Here is an 18,333-nt window from a genome sequence, read left to right as displayed (position 1 = left end):
ATTTTTATAGAAATTGTCCAAAAAAAAACATATATAGTTCAATAAATATAGATATGTACATTACATTTTTACCAGGGACTTTTACCCATAGGTATAGTATCCATTGTTGTATAGATTTTGTAAACAATAATAAATTCTGAATGAATATATTAGATCATAATTGTGTGACAAAAAAGAGGAAAGAGTTGAAGGAAAATCAGTGACGAGCCAAGTATCATCCGCTGCTATGGGTCGATCAGTATATAGTTTGTCATGACGTGTTTGCCATACCAAATAATGTTTGTTGTAAATTGGCGACCTGCGATGTTGGTATTAGGGTGATCCCCACATTTTTGGTACAAAAAATCAATGAGCTTTTTTATATGATCGAGTATTGTCGGTACGTCAGTCTGTTCATGTATGCATTTTGTAGAGTAGTAATGTCGAGTCAGTGGGTCCCCTATTTTGTTGAGTACTAGTCGTAGTGTCTTATTTTGTACTGTCTGTAGTTTATGTAAGTTGGTCTAGTCGTCGCGTTCCATTTTGGAGCAGCATGTCGTTATAGGTCTGATCAGTGTGAGGTAAAGTGCCCGCTTGTTCTTCACGCTCAGCGGGCTGTTATGGTTCAAGAGAGGGCTTAGTAGATTTAACATCCCGTCATAAAACTTTTTTTGGCGATATATATCATGGTCTTATAAAACTTACTGAAATATGACGACCTTACGACAAGTAGTTTAATTTTAAAAATTCATCAGGGTTTGAGAAAATGAGTGTTTTTTTTGACGTTTGGTAAAATTAAATTTAGACTATTTATACTTGGTATAACGATAGAGTACTTGGTCCTACGGAACACTAATGAATGAACATACTAAACTATTAAAGTCCTACGGAAACTGGTTCAATTATAAAAATGATTGATCTGTGAAAAAATTTTAATAATGTATAACAAATTCACTCGGAATACTTTCAATCACTAATAAATTAATTTATATTTTATTGATTACGTCGATTATTTCCACATACCGGGAATTTCATGTAACTTGCCTTAAGACAAAATACCAATGCCAACTAGTTTGAGAACTGATCACGTGTTACGATTGACCAGAATTATATATAATTAAATATGTGTATGTAAAGAAATTTGTATAAACGTCCCTAGTCTTTCCCAACATTTTCTACGTCCATAAATACCTACAACTACCTAAAGATCAGATATGTTATCTAATCCCATCAGATATGATCTCTATTCATGTTCTCGACATCCAAGAATGCAAAAAGGAAAAAAAAGATACTAGAGGACATTCCTGTGCGTAGTTCGATTATTTTATCCTCGTTGCGCAATTCAGGGTTGTAGACTTAATCGAAAAAAACCGCCGTCCGTCACGGTGGAGAGTCGTCTCACTTTGGTCTGACCTTTTGTTAGGCTAGGGATACATGTGGAATATGAACGTATGAGAATACGAACCTCTGATTGACAAATATACTCGTCTTAGAGAAGTGACAGAATTTGGTGTTTTGACGAGCGTATTCGTCATGGGTATGTAGTAGTGACCATTTGCTATTTTCATTGAAATTTTAGAAAAAAACTAAAATATGCTGAAATGTTAGGTATTTGAGAATATTTTGAGGTTTTAACTATATAAAATAAGTATGTGGTTGTAAGTGGCATTTTAGCATTTTTTGCTTTTATTATAATATTAAATGTTTGAATATGTAGTTTTTCTTGATATAGTTTTCGGTCTCAATAGAACATCCGACTACATATATGTATTTTTTATTTTGTATTACGTTCTATTCAACGTGCTACATTCAAATTTTATTATATTGATTTCCACTTTGCACAGTAGTGCGCGAAAGAGTTCTCTTCAATTGAAAATGTATTTCAGATCAAAATTTATAACATAAATTCATGAAACAGCCAAGATATTTATATGGTGAGAAAATCATTTTTGATATTAGGTAACATTTTTCATGAAAACTTTTACTCGCTCAAAGCTTGTATCTCGAATTTTATTAAAAAAACAAATCGGTCATTTGGCGGCTCGAATCTCGAAACATTTGTATGTTTGTTTTCTCGACGTTTCAAGCCATTCTGAATCGAATGGGACCAAATTTGGAAAAAATAGTGTGTGTGTGTGCGTGTGCGTGAACCATTTTTTTGCCGTAAATCGGCGTTTTCTCAAAAACGGCTGGATCGATTCCAAAAATTTAGAAACCATTCGATTTACCTCGATGAGGACTAGCGTTCATCAGATTTGTGCGAAGATCGGCCTAGCCGTTTCTTTATAAATAGCAGAAAAGTAAAAAAAAATCCGTCCACGTTTTAGCCCGCAATTCTGAATCGATTTTGAAAATTCAAAAACCGTTCGAAAGATATTGATTGAGAATCGACCTGATTAGTTTTTGGTAAAAACCGGCCGGGTCATTTTCTTGTAATAAAGTGTTAATTTTTTTTTTCAACAATTCTCATAAATTTTTTTGGACGGTAGATATCATAGTCCTGTAGATCATACTAAAATATTACAGCTCTAAGACAAACCGTTTATTTTAAAAACGCGTCAAAGTTTGCAAAAAATTGGTATCGTTTATTTGGCGTTTGTCAAAATTAGAACTTTCGTCGACGCTTTCTCAAAAACAGCTAGACCGATTTCAAAAATTTAAGAGGCAATTGACGTGTTCTGATGTAGATCATATTTTTTCGTGCGACGATCTGCCGAGCCGTTTCTTTGTAATTTTGAAAAATGTGTTAAACTTTTCTTCCACATTTAAGCTCATACTACCGAATCGATTTTGAAAAATCGAAAACTGTTCGAATCATATTAATTGGGAATGATACTGATAAGTTTTAGGTAAAAATCTAGCGAACCGTTTTCCTGCAATTAACTGTTGAAAAATAAATTTGAGCCGATTTTTATGGAACTTTTTTTGGCGATATATATCATGGTCTTATAGAACTTACTGAACTTACTGAAAATTAGACGATTTACTTGGTATAACTATAGAGTGTGTATAGTATTATGTGTAATAGATCTACTCGCTATACTTTTGATCACTCATAAATAAACTTATATTTCATTGATTAAGTCGATTATTATCACATATCGGAAAATTTATGTAACTTGCCTCAAGGCTAAATACCAGTACCAACTAGTTTTTTTGATTGGTTTATATTTGAGTTTAAACGACTTCCCATTACATTTTTTACCAATCAAAGATAACCTGTGATATATTTGGGTTGAGGAGTTCAACAAATCTAATTTCTCAGAAAAAAAAAAGATTAATGATTATTATACAGGTTGCATTATCATGAAGGAATATTGTTTACCCAAAAATATGAAATGTAATAGAGGGATTAAGGAGCACAACTAGTGTAACCGCCTAAAAAAAGGTGATTTTTGAGAATTTATATTCAAAAAACTACTTTATCAATCATTTCAAAATTTTGGGAATATATTCATACATGCTTTGAGAATACATAGTGAAATTCTTGAAGAAAAAAATTAAATATTTTTTAAGTTATCGTCGATCTCCAACGGCTCGACAAAAAAATGGTCCTTCACTGCTGCTGTGATTTTGGCCTTCTACGTGGATGAAATTTTAAAAAGAAAAATTAGTGTTAAACTAGATAATATTGTCTGTAAAATAAACTACGATGAAAAAAAAAATTAAAAATTGACAAAATGACGGCGTTTTTTAAAAAAAAGTCGAATTTTATCCAAAATTTTGGTCGTTTTTGGACTGCCAAAATTCGATTTTTGATCTGATCAAAAAATCGATAGTTCATTTTACGAAGAACTATATATAGAACATGTAAAATAATTGATAGTGATCGGATCATTTGTTTTCGAGTAATCGCTGCAGCGAATTCGGAAAATGCTGTTTCGAGAAAAACGCGTTTAAAGATAAAATGATTGTTATACTATATACTATATATATATATACTCTTTAAATGGCTCTAACTCAAAAACTGTTTAAGATATCGATTTAAAATTTAGTATGTTATTTTTAAAGGTATGCTCTATCGAAATACGAAAACATTGAAAATTCGATTTTTTGAAAATTTCACACTAGTTGTGCCCCTTAAATTATATGAAGATTATCCTGTTTGAGAGATATTATATAATTTTGTAGAATAGTAGTTAAAAGACCCTATGTCAAAATTAGTATAGTTTAGCTGTTATAACGACTGTTTCTACCGTACCCTGGTACTACCACAGGTCTCCACTACTTCATACAATTCTTGCATAAGAGCGTTAAGGCGATTTAAGCACAAAAAATCTTGAGTCTTAAGGGGGTATTCTACTGTAGAGCCATGAATTTCGCCCAGTTTTTGAAGCGCTGTATAAAGGAAACAAATAATATTTTTACTATCGATTTTTTTATCATTTATTTATTGATATTTTATTATTACATAAAAAAAATATTGTTAAAAAAAAATTAAAATTCACAAAGTTATGAGCAGTCAAAGTCGGGGTTCCCAAAAAAAGAGGGTGTCCTGGCGTACGTGATTCCAACCCTCCTGGTGATTTGAAACATAAAAAATAGATGGATTCTTAATTATAATAGATGCCGCTATCGTATGAACCTTGGATAAGTTAAACAAATTTGTTTTGTTTGAATGGCGGCAGTTTGAAAAAAAAAATATTTTTTTTCATGTTTTTTTAACAAATCCGAATTTTTTAAAAATACTAAATAAAAAGTTATAGTTTTGGGCAAGGTCCATACGATAAAGCGATGTATAGAGAAGATTCTCTCCAAATTTGAAGTAAATCGGTTCATTAGAACTCGAGATATCCTTACCGCCAGCTCGAAAAAAGTAGTTCCGAGAAAAACGCGTTCAAAGTTTTGAGACAAGTCGGACCCGAACCGAGGCCACGCCACTAAAACGGCTATAACTCAGGAAATAATAGTAATTTTGAAAAATACTTTTAATGACATATTTTTGAATAACTAAACTTTGAAAATATGAAAAAAAAAATTTTTCGATTTTTTCAAAATTCTACAGTAGAATACCCCCTTAAGTGAATTTAATTTTTTTAATATTATAATATATAACTAATAACTAGCTGGTGTGATCCCTTCCTAAAAGTTTCTACTACCTCATCGTTGTTCTCTTCGCGATTTCTCTCATCGGCGTGCAAACAAAACGCACGGCCGGCCGCTCGAGTGCCGGAAGGGCGGAAGGGCGGAAGGCTGTAGGGGCGGAAAGGGCTTCCATCCCTTCAAAGGACACCCAAACCGGAGCCCTTAATCCTTAGCCAGCCGACCGTTATGAAGTGTTGTTCCACGGGTAATGGGATAATGGAAGCTATACACGCTTTACGCACATTCTACACAACTAAGGGCATTTCTAACACACGGTTAGAATGTGTCTTCACACGATCAAATGTGTATACCTTGACATTGAAAATTTTGGTTAGTGGTTTAAATTTATTGTTGACAATTTTTATGCTTCATGATAGTTTTATTTATTGGTTATGATTTGAGTTCTAACCTATTATATAACGAGTAGTACATGGCATCATGCCTTAAGGCAAATTGCCGGAACTTTGAAAAAATGAGTCTTTTGAAGGATTTTGAAATTTTTGAAAAAAATTGACTTTTTGGAAAAAAATTTTTTAACTTCTCGTAGGGCAAGTTATAGTAATCGCAAAAAAATCGAAAATGAAAATTTTTATATATCTTAACGTTTCAAAACCTTCTGAACATTTTGGCATACCTTAAAAAAATGGATGTATGTGTGTGTTTGTGTATGTGTGTGTACGGATACAAGTTTTCGTCTACAATTTCGGGAACACGAATGAAGCGATTTAACTAATAATTTGACTAAAAAGATTCGATTTGTATTGAAAAGGAGATGTGCTGATTAGTTTTGGGCGAAGGCACGTCTAGCTGTTCCGAAGATATGGGGCAAAAAATGCCAAAAACGCTAACTCAGTTTTCAAGAGAATGGAGCGTCCGATTTAAATAACTCATAAAACATTTTACTTGCATTAATAAGATGAAGAACTGATCCCATTTTCATGGATGCAGGTGTACCGGTTTCGGAGATCTAGTGAAAAAAGTAAAAAGAAATGCCATTTGTCGGTCAAAAATGATCATTAGACATATGCACATCAAATTACCAGATATTTTATAGAGATTTCAATAATAAGTATACATTTTGTTTACATTCCTATGGGTTCCGTACCAATGTTTACCCGTTAGACAGCGACACGGCGCTTACGCGCTTTATATTTTGTCTCCACGCAGTTAAAGCAGTACGATTGCTTTTAAAAAAGTTCAGATCTTCCAAAATATGTCACAATAAAGAAAATATTAGAAAAAAAAAAAATTAAAATTTTTTTTTTTTAATTTTTTTTTTTTAATTTTTTTTCAATTTATAGTTTCTCAAAAATACTATTTTTTCGAAGTAAATTTTTTTCAAAAATGTTAATCGTTTTTAAAAAAATAATAATTTTTGGTACGTTCCAGCAATTTGCCTTAAGGCACGATGCCCTAATTGCCTTGAGACAGAATTCCACTTACAGCTAGTTCAATTATTTTATTATTATCTGGAGATTGTTATGTTTGTTGAAGATTGGTTTTCTTTTTTGATGATTAGATTATTTGTTTTTCATCATTTTATTTTATTCTAATTTTGAATAAGGCAAAACGAAACCTGAAGATCCGCGAGTATGATGATCAATCGCCAATATCCCAAAAACAAGTAAAGTTAAGATTTATTTAACAACAATATTTGAAAGTAGAGGTCAAAAGATGTATAACAAGCCATCACTTTGATTCTTACGACTTCGCTGTCAGGAGAAAACGACAATTTTTGAAAATCCATAACAAAAGTATTTTTTTCGTTAGTTTTTTTGGTTGTGAGCGCTATTGTTTAGTTTACGAGACCTTAATATAAATGTTAAGTATAACTTTATTTAATTGTTTTATAGAATGTATTATTTATTTTAAGTTTGATTCAACAGTTTATTTTATAAAACCTTATGAATGCTTACCTGTGGGTAATATAATTATAAAAAAATAAGTTAAAAAATTCAATTTTTTGAGAGATATATTTAATAAATAGTTATTCTAACTTTGCTGATGAATATTTTTGACAATATACCAGATCCTTGTTATATACAGTGTTATCTTTGTAAAAAATGTGCCCTTGAAATTTCAATTTTCCATTGGTTAAATAATATAGCTACTATTTCGTCAAATCTCTTTAAAATTAAAATAAGATATTTAATCTGTTTGCCCTCTGGCTGTCTCATTTTCCTTGGCTATGGGGTAGAAAGAAACAAGTGACAAATTTTAGAAAACTAGTTTTTATATCAAAATTATGTGTGATTTCATTGAGCAATATTTGTTAAGAGTTTCTAGTTAACTTTATGAGATTTTTAATATTATATTTAATTCTATTTTCTGGCAGGATGAAAACAAGCAGCTTTAGTGCAAACAGATTCAATGTCTCATTTTTAATTTTTAGGGGATTTTACGAAATCATAGCTACATTATATTCCACCAATGCAAAATACAATATTTATTTTCTACAAAGATTACACTGTTTTCAACATTGATCTGGTATTTTTTCAGAAATATTTATCAGCGAAGTTGGAATAACTAATTAATATTATTCTCTCTTAATTTTCTTTAACTTAGTTTTATTCAATAATTTCTTATCGTTTACACATTTGCTGTGTGGAAGTTTAGTTGGTTCTTTTTACCCTACCAACACTCAAGTTTTATAAAGGCTATATAAAAAACTGATAAATTTAACTTTAGAATAACTATGTCTCTTATAAAACAGTTAGATAACGCATACTTGGAAATCAATTTCAGGTATCATAATAAGAATACAAGAGCTCAAAGCCAAAAACACTTTTACCATGGATGTTCATATTTGATCATTTATCTCCTGATAGCGACATTGTAAGAATTAATGTGATGGCTGGTTACACATCTGTTGCCTTTTACTTTAAAATAGTATGGTTAACAAATTATGTACTTGTTCTTGAGATAATGGTGGTAGAACATTTTACCCGCGATTTTTGAGCCTTGTTCTACCCTATTTAAAAATATTTTAGTGTTCCATAAACAAACCATGTGAATTGATGAAACCAAGAATGTAAAATCTTAGGCATAATTCTTGCCCATTTATATTACAGAAATCAATACATCTACTAGGTAGTTTCTCTTTATCCTCAATTTTATTTACCTTAATCCCCAAGTCCAAAACCAACATGGAAACAACACGAACACGTTGTTTGCATATGTGGTAGTCTATCATTTCGTCGCTCCGAATGGAGGGGCCACTTACCGGGATCACCCAGATGAGCCTTCAAAGGTAATCTAATGTTTTTTCGCTGATAATCCGACGGAGTAGCTGAGGGCCCCCTTGTGAATGTTTTCATGTGTGTGTTAACATGCTACACAATTTACTACGCTTATTGAAGTACGACCTGACTTGGATAAAATAGATCGGTGTAGGCACTTTACAGGGCAAAAATTCTCTGTCACAATTTAAACAATGATACTGGAAATATTATAAATTGGATTATTATTATTAACAAAAACATGTTTGTGTTCTTAATGTAAAACCAGTGGTGTATGGCATCGTGCCTTAGGACAAATTGCTGAAACTTTCCGTACCGTAATGAAATATTCGAAGAATATTAAACGTTTTCAAATATATTATTATCTAGAGAAATAGATTGCTTTTTGAATAATTCAAATCGGTTGATCGTTTAAACAAAAAATTGTATCCACACATACAAACAGATACACATATCAATTTTCTCTAAGGTATGTCAAAATGTTCAGTAACCTTCAGAACATGAAGATACGCAAAATTTTCAATTTCGATTTTTGGCCGATAACAATAACTTACCCTACATAAAGGTAAAAACAAAACTAACGAATAATCTTTAAAATGCCTATTTAATTAACTTTTCGATTGAGAAGTTTGTTTTCGCGAAAAATTCAATTGACAAATTTTATGTTTTCTTGTCGATTGAGGTCATTCTAAATCGAATGGGACCAAACTTGAAAAAAGTGTGTGTAAATAGATTTTTTAATCTATCGTTAGCGATAAGTGGGCGAATTATAAGTGTTAATGAAAGTTCTCGAAATTTGCCATGTGCTTGAGTGATTCAAATTAGAATTTATGCTGAAGCATATGTGTACATTCTGTGTTTTTTGTAGATGATTCGTATACAGCTACTGATTACAGTTGATAAAATAATATACATTTTTAAAATCCAACATAGATAAAATAAAATGTGTTAAACAATTTAATTAACTTATACAATTACAGCTGTTATGAAAAGGTATGAAAGTCATCAATTGAAATTCGTATAGATTAGATTTTTAGCATCTTGGACATATTAGAAAGCAAAAACGTTATTTTTTAAATAAACAGCTGAATAAATATCCTAAATAGCTTATTAAGTTGATTATGTACATGTACATATCTGGAACTTAATGCAACTTCCTATAAGGCAGAATGTTATTTCAATTAGTTTTACAAGATCTTTGTTAAAAACAAATCAGTACGATTCCCCGATTATATTCCAAACGGACTCTGAATTTTCATAATTAGTTGAAGATTTTTCTCAATGTGTAAATGAAAAATTTGGGTTTTTATGACAATTATAAAAAATGTCTGGGCCAAATTAATCAACGCTTATCACATAGAGCGATTGATTATTTTAAAAAATTTGCTAAATCTTGTTTGAAAAAATATCAACAATCACATTTTAGCTTACTTTTGCCAATATTAGTCACAAACCATCCAAAATGACTTGAAACATAAAAAATACGAACTTTATCAAGTTCTACTTCTTTGCAGAAACAAAGATTTTCAACGAAAAGGGATATGGATTTTTGTTTATGTTCCGAATAAGAAATTAATTTTTTTTTTTCAAATATGTATACATTTACGTTTTGTACTTGTTAACTTCCCGTAGGGTAAGTTATTGTAATGGGCCGAAAATCGGAATTGAAAATTTTTACATTTCTCGACGTTTTGAAGGTTTCTGAACGTTTTGGCATACCTCAGAAAAAATGGATGTGTGTGTGTGTGTGTGTGTGTGTATGTATGTGTGGATACAAATTTCCAGTCACGTTTTTAGGGCGCACGGATCAACCGATTTGAATGTTTCAAAAAACATCCGATTCCTATTGATAGGGAAAAGAGCTGATTAGTTTTTGGCAAAGGCAGGTCCAGCCGTTTCGGAGATACGGAGCAAAGAGTGCAGAAAATAGAAATCGTATTTTTGAGAGAACGAAGTATCCGATTTGAATGATCTAAAAAACATTCAATTAGTAATGATTGGGAGAAGTGTTTATTAGTTTTTGGCAAAGACAAGCCCAGCCATTTTGAAGATACGGAGCTAAATATGTAAAAATTGGCAGTTTTTGAGAGAACTAAGCGTCCGATTTAAATGATTAAAAAAACTTTCTGCTTGTCTTAACAAAATAATCGATTTTTGAAAAAAAAGTTTCCCTTTTTTTTTTTTTTTTTTTTAGTTTTTTTTTTTTAGTTTTTTGTATATCGGAAATATTTATTTTTAATTCTGACTATAGTTCTAATATACTTTACAAATAATTTCAACTCTGCAATTCAGTTTATATAATATTTATAAATATTAGACAATGTTACAATATTTATAATAATCTATTTGAAAACATTCAGTAATCCTCGAACATTTCGTTACGGTACGGGAAGTACCAGCAATTTGCCTTAATAGACTGAGAGCCAGTGAACCTTTTGAATAACGGTGTTCCTGTAAGGCTGAAAATTTTTGTATAGGTGATTCTTAACGTGCTAAGTACGGAAACGACGGTCTGGCAGGTTTTAGCCCTGCACATCATGGTCGTCCAGGCGTTTGAAAGTGTAAAAAATACGCGAAAATTAAACTTGTTCCTGTAAGGTTCAAATTTTTATACGATGTAATTCACTCATTGAGAAGTTCGAAAATCAATCTGCCAGACCATTTCGACCTGCACAAGTACCTGCCAGACGAGCCGGAAAGTGAGCAAAAAATGCCCCAAAATAAACTTTGTCCTGTAAAACTGGAATTTACATATGTGTTTATCTAAGCAATTCGAAAAAGGTCTGTGCAATTGCCAGATCATTCTGGCTAGCATAAGCCCTTGCCAGACGAGGGCAAAAATGCTATGGCGGGAGGGCGAGTAATAGGCGTTGCGTGAAAACTTAGCATATATTCAAACTATATTATAAGAAATTACAAATTATGGTCAAAATAAATTTAATTAGTTACAATGAAATATATATCATCATGAATTAATCATCATTATCAGATATATCGCTAATTAATACTTCAATTCAGGCTTCTATTGAGTAGCTATTGAATTTTATGAAAATAGGTGAAAATTGAAAAAAAACAACTAGTTTTAATAACTAACAATTGTAATGGGATATGATAATATTTTTTCAAGATCAATATTTTATTGGATTTATCGCGCTAATAGGCGACCAACCAAATCACGTTGGACACGAATTTCGTGAATTTTATTATTAGCTTTAATAGGTTTCTTCTTTTTTTCTGAAGAAGAAATTCATAATTTTTACCTGTGAAATTTTTTCTTCAAATCTCTTACCCTCCGTTGAACATTCAGAAATGAATGTTTTTTTTCAATTTTCACCTATTTTCATAAAATTCAATAGCTACTCAATAGAAGCCTGAATTGAAGTATTAATTAGCGATATATCTGATAATGATGATTAATTCATGATGATATATATTTCATTGTAACTAATTAAATTTATTTTGACCATAATTTGTAATTTCTTATAATATAGTTTGAATATATGCTAAGTTTTCACGCAACGCCTATTATTCGCCCTCTCGCCATAGCATTTTTGCCCTCGTCTGGCAAGGGCTTATGCTAGCCAGAATGGTCTGGCAATTGCACAGACCTTTTTAAATTTGTAATATTTTATATAAATTGTAATTTCTCATAATATAGTTTGAATATATGCTAAGTTTTCACGCAACGCCTATTACTCGTCCTCCCGCCATAGCATTTTTGCCCTCGTCTGGCAAGGGCTTATGCTAGCCAGAATGATCTGGCAATTGCACAGACCTTTTTCGAATGCTTAGATAAACACATATGAAAATTCCAGTTTTTACAGGACAAAGTTTATTTTGGGCATTTTTTGCTCACTTTCCGGCTCGTCTGGCAGGTACTTGTGCAGGTCGAAATGGTCTGGCAGATTGATTTTCGAACTTCTCATGAGTGAATTACATCGTATAAAAATTTGAACCTTACAGGAACAAGTTTAATTTTCGCGTATTTTTTACACTTTCAAACGCCTGGACGACCATGATGTGCAGGGCTAAAACCTGCCAGACCGTCGTTTCCGTACTTAGCACGTTAAGAATCACCTATACAAAAATTTTCAGCCTTACAGGAACACCGTTATTCAAAAGGTTCACTGGCTCTTGGTCTATAAGGCACGATGCCATCCACCCCACTAGTTACAATTTATGATCAGATTTTTGGCATTAAATAAAATACAGAGACATTATTATTTACTCAGTTTTGGAGGATATCCAAACTTTTTTATATTAACTTGTTTTTAGGACTTGGTTGGAATTAGTAATGAATTTAATGAGAATTCAACGTATAAAAACACACACACACACACACACATATATATATATATATATATATATATATATATATATATTTATATATATTTTGTAGAGTTTCGAACAAGAATCCAAAAATAATACAAAATAAAAAAACAAGAAAAGTTTTTGATAAACAATTTCTTTATTTAATTATTTGTTTACTGTCAACGTTTCGGAACTAGGTACGTTCCATCTTCAGGACATCTGTCAAGAAACATGATCTTGATGAGATTTAAGCAAACAATATGTTTAGGAATAGAGAATAGATTTTTCTTAAATAATAAATTGATTGTAACAAGTAATAATGTACAGAAATATGATAATATGATCAAAAAGAAAATGATAAAAATTTGATCATATTATCATATTTCTGTATATATATATATATATATATATATATATATATATATATGCTTCTATCACTAAAATTGCATAATTATTATTTCATGGCGTCACGTTTTTAGAATGATTGGAATCTGCATTATTCATAGTATTGAAATGATGGCCATCGTTTCGATTCGTTGTTCCCATTTTGTTTTTGTTGATTCCGATAACCGATTATATCCGATGTAACAAGAATTATTAATGATTGTTGTTTTCCATTTTGATATTGGGACAAACAACCCTTTGACGATTATATGGATACCCACTCGAAAACCTTTTTATGTTAAGGGTCGGCCGTAAAAATGGCAGTCGGGGTGGATTTTTGATCGGCGTTTGATTTTAAGACTTCAGTTAGTATAATACACTTTGATTGTAATGTATTTGTAAAAATGGTAATTGTGTAATAAAAATAATAATATATAAATGAATAAAAATTATACAATTTATGCTGTTCTTTTCTTGGCAGCCCTCAGGGCTACATATTCTTTGAGCAGAATCTGCTATAGTACTTTTTAGTCCTTAATTTTTTTCAAAAGGGCAAGCCAATGGTCAACAACTGTTTTTTGAGTATTATTTAGAATAGATGTTATATTTATATAACCTAAAAATTACTGAATGCCTTATTTTTTTAATGTGTAAAGGCATATTGTAATTGATAAAAAAAGAGCGCGCGTAAGGTTTAGAAGTAAAACTTATTTGCTACTGTACAAGATGGCATTTAAGTAAAAAGAAATACATCATATAATATTTTTGAATAATGTTTATCAGTAATACGGCGATGCACACATTTTTTAATGTCAACCATTATACTTATTTATATAATAGTGAATTATAAATTTATAATAGCATTAAAAATATTTATAATATTTGATAACGATAATGCAATTAAAGTCATACTTCAAATACGACCTGGTCGGTTCGTCATTCACTAGAAAAATGATGTGATTGCTGATTAATAAAATTTATAATATTTGTTCACACAGTGAACTTATAAACAATCGTAAATAATTTTATTAACACTATCAATAAATAAACTGCATAGATGTCTATTATATCATATATCTGTACCATATATGAATGATACACAGCTACACAAATATTGTTGTGCTTGATCTCTTGCTCAGAGTAATAATTCTAAATATTAATTTATTTTTTACTATTTATAAAAATATACAACTTTGTAATACTTAATAGCCGTCATGATCAAAAAACATGTAGACTTTCTCTGAACTTCCAAAAGTATCTGAGATAAAATTCTAAAAAAGATATATCTTCGGCATGATAGAATAAAGCTGTACTGCTTTAATATTTTTTAATACCTATAAAAATGCAGAGAATTATTATGGTAAACAACGCCTAAATAAATATTGTTTTCACAATTTTACTTGCCATGCATTGTGTTTGAAGAACTTCATGTAATTAAAATTAACATACATTCATTGATTGCTCTTTTTTAACTTCCCGTAGGGTAAGTTATAGTAATCGCAAAAAAATCGAAAATGAAAATTTTTATATATCTTTACGTTTCAGAGGTTTCTGAACATTTTGGCATACCTTAGAAAAAATGGATGTATGTGTGTGTGTGTGTGTGTGTGTGTATGTGTGTGTGTATGTGTGTGTGTATGTGTGTGTGTATGTGTGTGTGTATGTATGTACGTGTGTGTATGTATGTGCGGATACAAATTTTCGTCGACGATTTCGGGAACACGGATAAACCGATTTGAATAATTCAAAAAACATTCGATTCGTATTGATAAGGAGACGTGCTGATTAGTTTTTGGCGAAGGCAGGTCTAGCCGTTCCAAAGATACGGGGCAAAAAGTGCCGAAAACGGTAACTCAGTTTTTAAGAGAACGGAGCGTCCGATTTGAATAATTCAAAAAACATTTTACTTGTATTGACAAGATGAAGAATTGATTAAATTTTCATGAAGGCAGGTCTAACGGTTTCGGAGATCAAATGAAAAAAGTAAAAAAAAATGCCATTTGGCGGCCAAAAATGATCATTAGACATATGCACATCAAATTATCAGATATTTTATAGAGATTTTAACAATAAGTATGAATTTGGTTTACAGTCCTATGGGTTCCGTACCAGTGTTTACGCGTTAGGCGGCGACGTGGCGCTTTACGCTCTTTGATAATTCGTCTTTGCAGTTAAAGCAGTACGATTGCTTTGAAAAAAAGTTTAGATCTTTCAAAATATGTCACAATAAGGAAAATATTTTTTTTTTCAAAAAAAAAATAAATAAAAAAAAATTTTTTTTCGAAAAAAAATTTTTTTTCAAAAAAAAAGTAATTTTTTGTCCAATTTATAGTTTTTCAAAAATCTTATTTTTCGAAGTAAATTTTTTCAAAATTGTTAATCGTTTTTTAAAAAAAAAATAATATTTGGTACGGGAAGTTCCAGCAATTTGCCTTAAGGCACGATGCCTTAATTGCCTTAAGACAGAATTCCACTTACAGCTAGTTTAGTTTTTCGCTGGCGATACGGTTTCATCCTTTGAATAGTTGTATTGTCTGCCTTGCATACAAAAATAATTTCCTCTGTATTAACCACGAATAATACAAATTACTTCAATAAACTTACGATTTTTACACGGCACAGATTTTCATTTGCTTTTTTATTTGCACTATAATTATTTATGGGGGACGGCATAAATTATTATTCCGATCCAAACATTTTTTATTAACTCGATTTGCACTTATATTTAAACTTAAAATGCAATGACATGAAACACCAAAAAATGAACAATATGCTTCACGCTTTCTGTGACGTACGCACGTAAAAAGTCACGCATACAAAGAAGCCTCGCACAAATACGGCGACCAATCACAATCGACCCGTACAGAAATGATATCATCGAGAGCGAATCATTGGCACTCAACCTTGCCGTAACGCACTTCCGTTGCATTTGTACGGATTTAAACCCTAGTCGCGCTAAAGAAGTTTTACTTAAAAAAAAGTTTATATTTTCAATATAATCCTGAACAAATTTTACATTCGATTCGTAACATTTCAAATCTACATTTCGTTCAGAGCTAACACAAAAGTTAATAACGCGTTTTTCAAACTGACATATTTCAGCAAAAGCAAAAACATACAAACTATCTGGAAAACGTTAATTACAAAGGCGAAATATTTTCCTGCATTCGTATTTTCATCATGGTCAGTTATCATCAAATACTTTAACCCGTTTTGTGTGTCAAATTAACCGAGGCACGTTGCCATCTCCATTTTCCGCCCTCGGGGGAAGAAAAAACCTGATTCCAGAGATATATCATAGTGAAAATGGAAATGGTGAAAATAATATATTCTGCAGGGATTGAGTTTTTTGTTTTTTGCAAAATTTATGCAACAAATAGTGAAATATTTACACAAATTATAGTATCAAGGCATTTCTACAAATTTTTCACGGTTTTTTACAATTGTTCTAGATTAAGTCTAGAACAAAATTTAATTAATTGGCCAAAATAGATCTTGTAAAATATTATAGAGAGTTATTATAACTCAATTGAAATAACAATTACAATAAATTATTTTAATAAAAGTATATGAACTTAATAGATTATATTAGATACCCCTGTCCAGTGACAATCTATCCTATCTAGTATGAAAGTTATGATAAAGTTAAGAAAGTTATAATTATTATCTCCAGTGTTAAGTTTTTTTTCACAATAATTTGGAAAATGATTGAGCAATATTGATGTGTAGAGTACCTATGGATGAAAATTTAAGATTTTTCTACAAAAACTTGGAAAATAATTGAGCAAAATTGATGTGAAGAGTACGTAATAATGAAAATTTAGGATTTTTTTACAAAAATTTGAAAAATGATTGAGCAATATTAATATCAAGAATACCTATCAATTAAAAAAATTATGATTTTTTTACAAAAAAATGCAAAATGATTGAGATATATTGATGTTAAGAGTAGGGTAGGGCGGGGCTAGTTGAGCAAATTTTTACTTAAACGGATGTAGCTCCTCAATGAAAAGTCTCAATAAATTGCTATACGTCTCAATGGATTTGTTGTTTATCGCTTAACAAAAGTGTTAATACTATTTTTTGGTAATAACTAAAATATAAAAGCTACAGCTGTTTAAATGCAAAGTCAAGTATGCTCAATGTACCCCATAGGTGGGGCAAGTTGAGCACTAAGAAAGTATAATGAAATCATAGGTTCAATGTTGATTAGTGATGAAATAAAATAAGTTTTTAATAACCAGTTCTATATTTATAGTCTTTATTGACAGAGAAAACAAAATTCATAGTAATTTGCTTTGAATAATTAGGGAAAAGAACAATATCGTATCTTAGGAATTATTTTACCATTATATTCAGTATTTTTGTTTAAAATCATTATTTCTTTATATTATTACTCATAGACTTAGCTTAAATCTTAAAAATAATAATTAATTTCTGGACGTTAATGGTAATTGTCTTAGTGACAGAACAAGTTTAGCAACTATGCTCAACTAACCCCAACTCGGAATTTCAAAATAAATGTGAGTTTATAAAAAAAACGTGAGAATTATACTCAAACCTCTGTGCATATTAGAAGTACTATAATTATATAGAAGAATAACATTTACCTGATAAAAAATAAATAACATTTGACTAAACCAGACGAAAACTCGTGATGAATTACATTTTTACTTTTTGGTCTCAAAATAAACAAAACGCCCGTGAGCCTCACTCATTTGTCCAGCGGCCACTAGCGATCGCGGGATGTTTATTTCTCCCAAACCTCTATCTTTCCGCCATATAATGCCTAAACGGACGGTGAATAGTTTTCGAGATATTTCGATTGCTCAACTTGCCCCTATGCTCAACTAGCCCCGCTCTACCCTACCTAATGAAGAAAATTTAAGATTTTTTTTTTAAAATTTGAAATATCTGTTCAGAAAATTCCGGTGCTTATAATAATAAAATTGCATTCATTAAAATGTATATTTTTTACTGTCATTATCTGTAGTATTTTATAATAATAAATTACATTCATAAAACATCTTCAAATACTTGCAGCCTTTGTAAAAGTTTTTCATTACAAAAAATTTTAACACAAAACTTTAAAACACGTTACAATTATAATACTGATTAGTGTATTGATAATTAACTATTTAGAAAATTTTGGACTGTCTGCGATCTTATACAATGCTAAATTTATTTTATATAAATATTATTTAATTTTTAACACAAATTTTCAGAAGGTTTAGCAAATATTGTAATTACAACTCTCTAATAACTAGTGTATTAAAAAATAAAAAATTACATGTTATATTTTACATCGTCAAACGAAATGTGAATTTGTGTCTTA

The sequence above is a fragment of the Ctenocephalides felis genome, unplaced genomic scaffold, assembly GCF_003426905.1.
Source record: "Ctenocephalides felis isolate EL2017-DRISC unplaced genomic scaffold, ASM342690v1 CF-g0.4_SCAFFOLD_03573, whole genome shotgun sequence".
Classification (NCBI taxonomy): domain Eukaryota; kingdom Metazoa; phylum Arthropoda; class Insecta; order Siphonaptera; family Pulicidae; genus Ctenocephalides; species Ctenocephalides felis.
Note: the sequence above shows the minus strand (reverse complement) of the source record.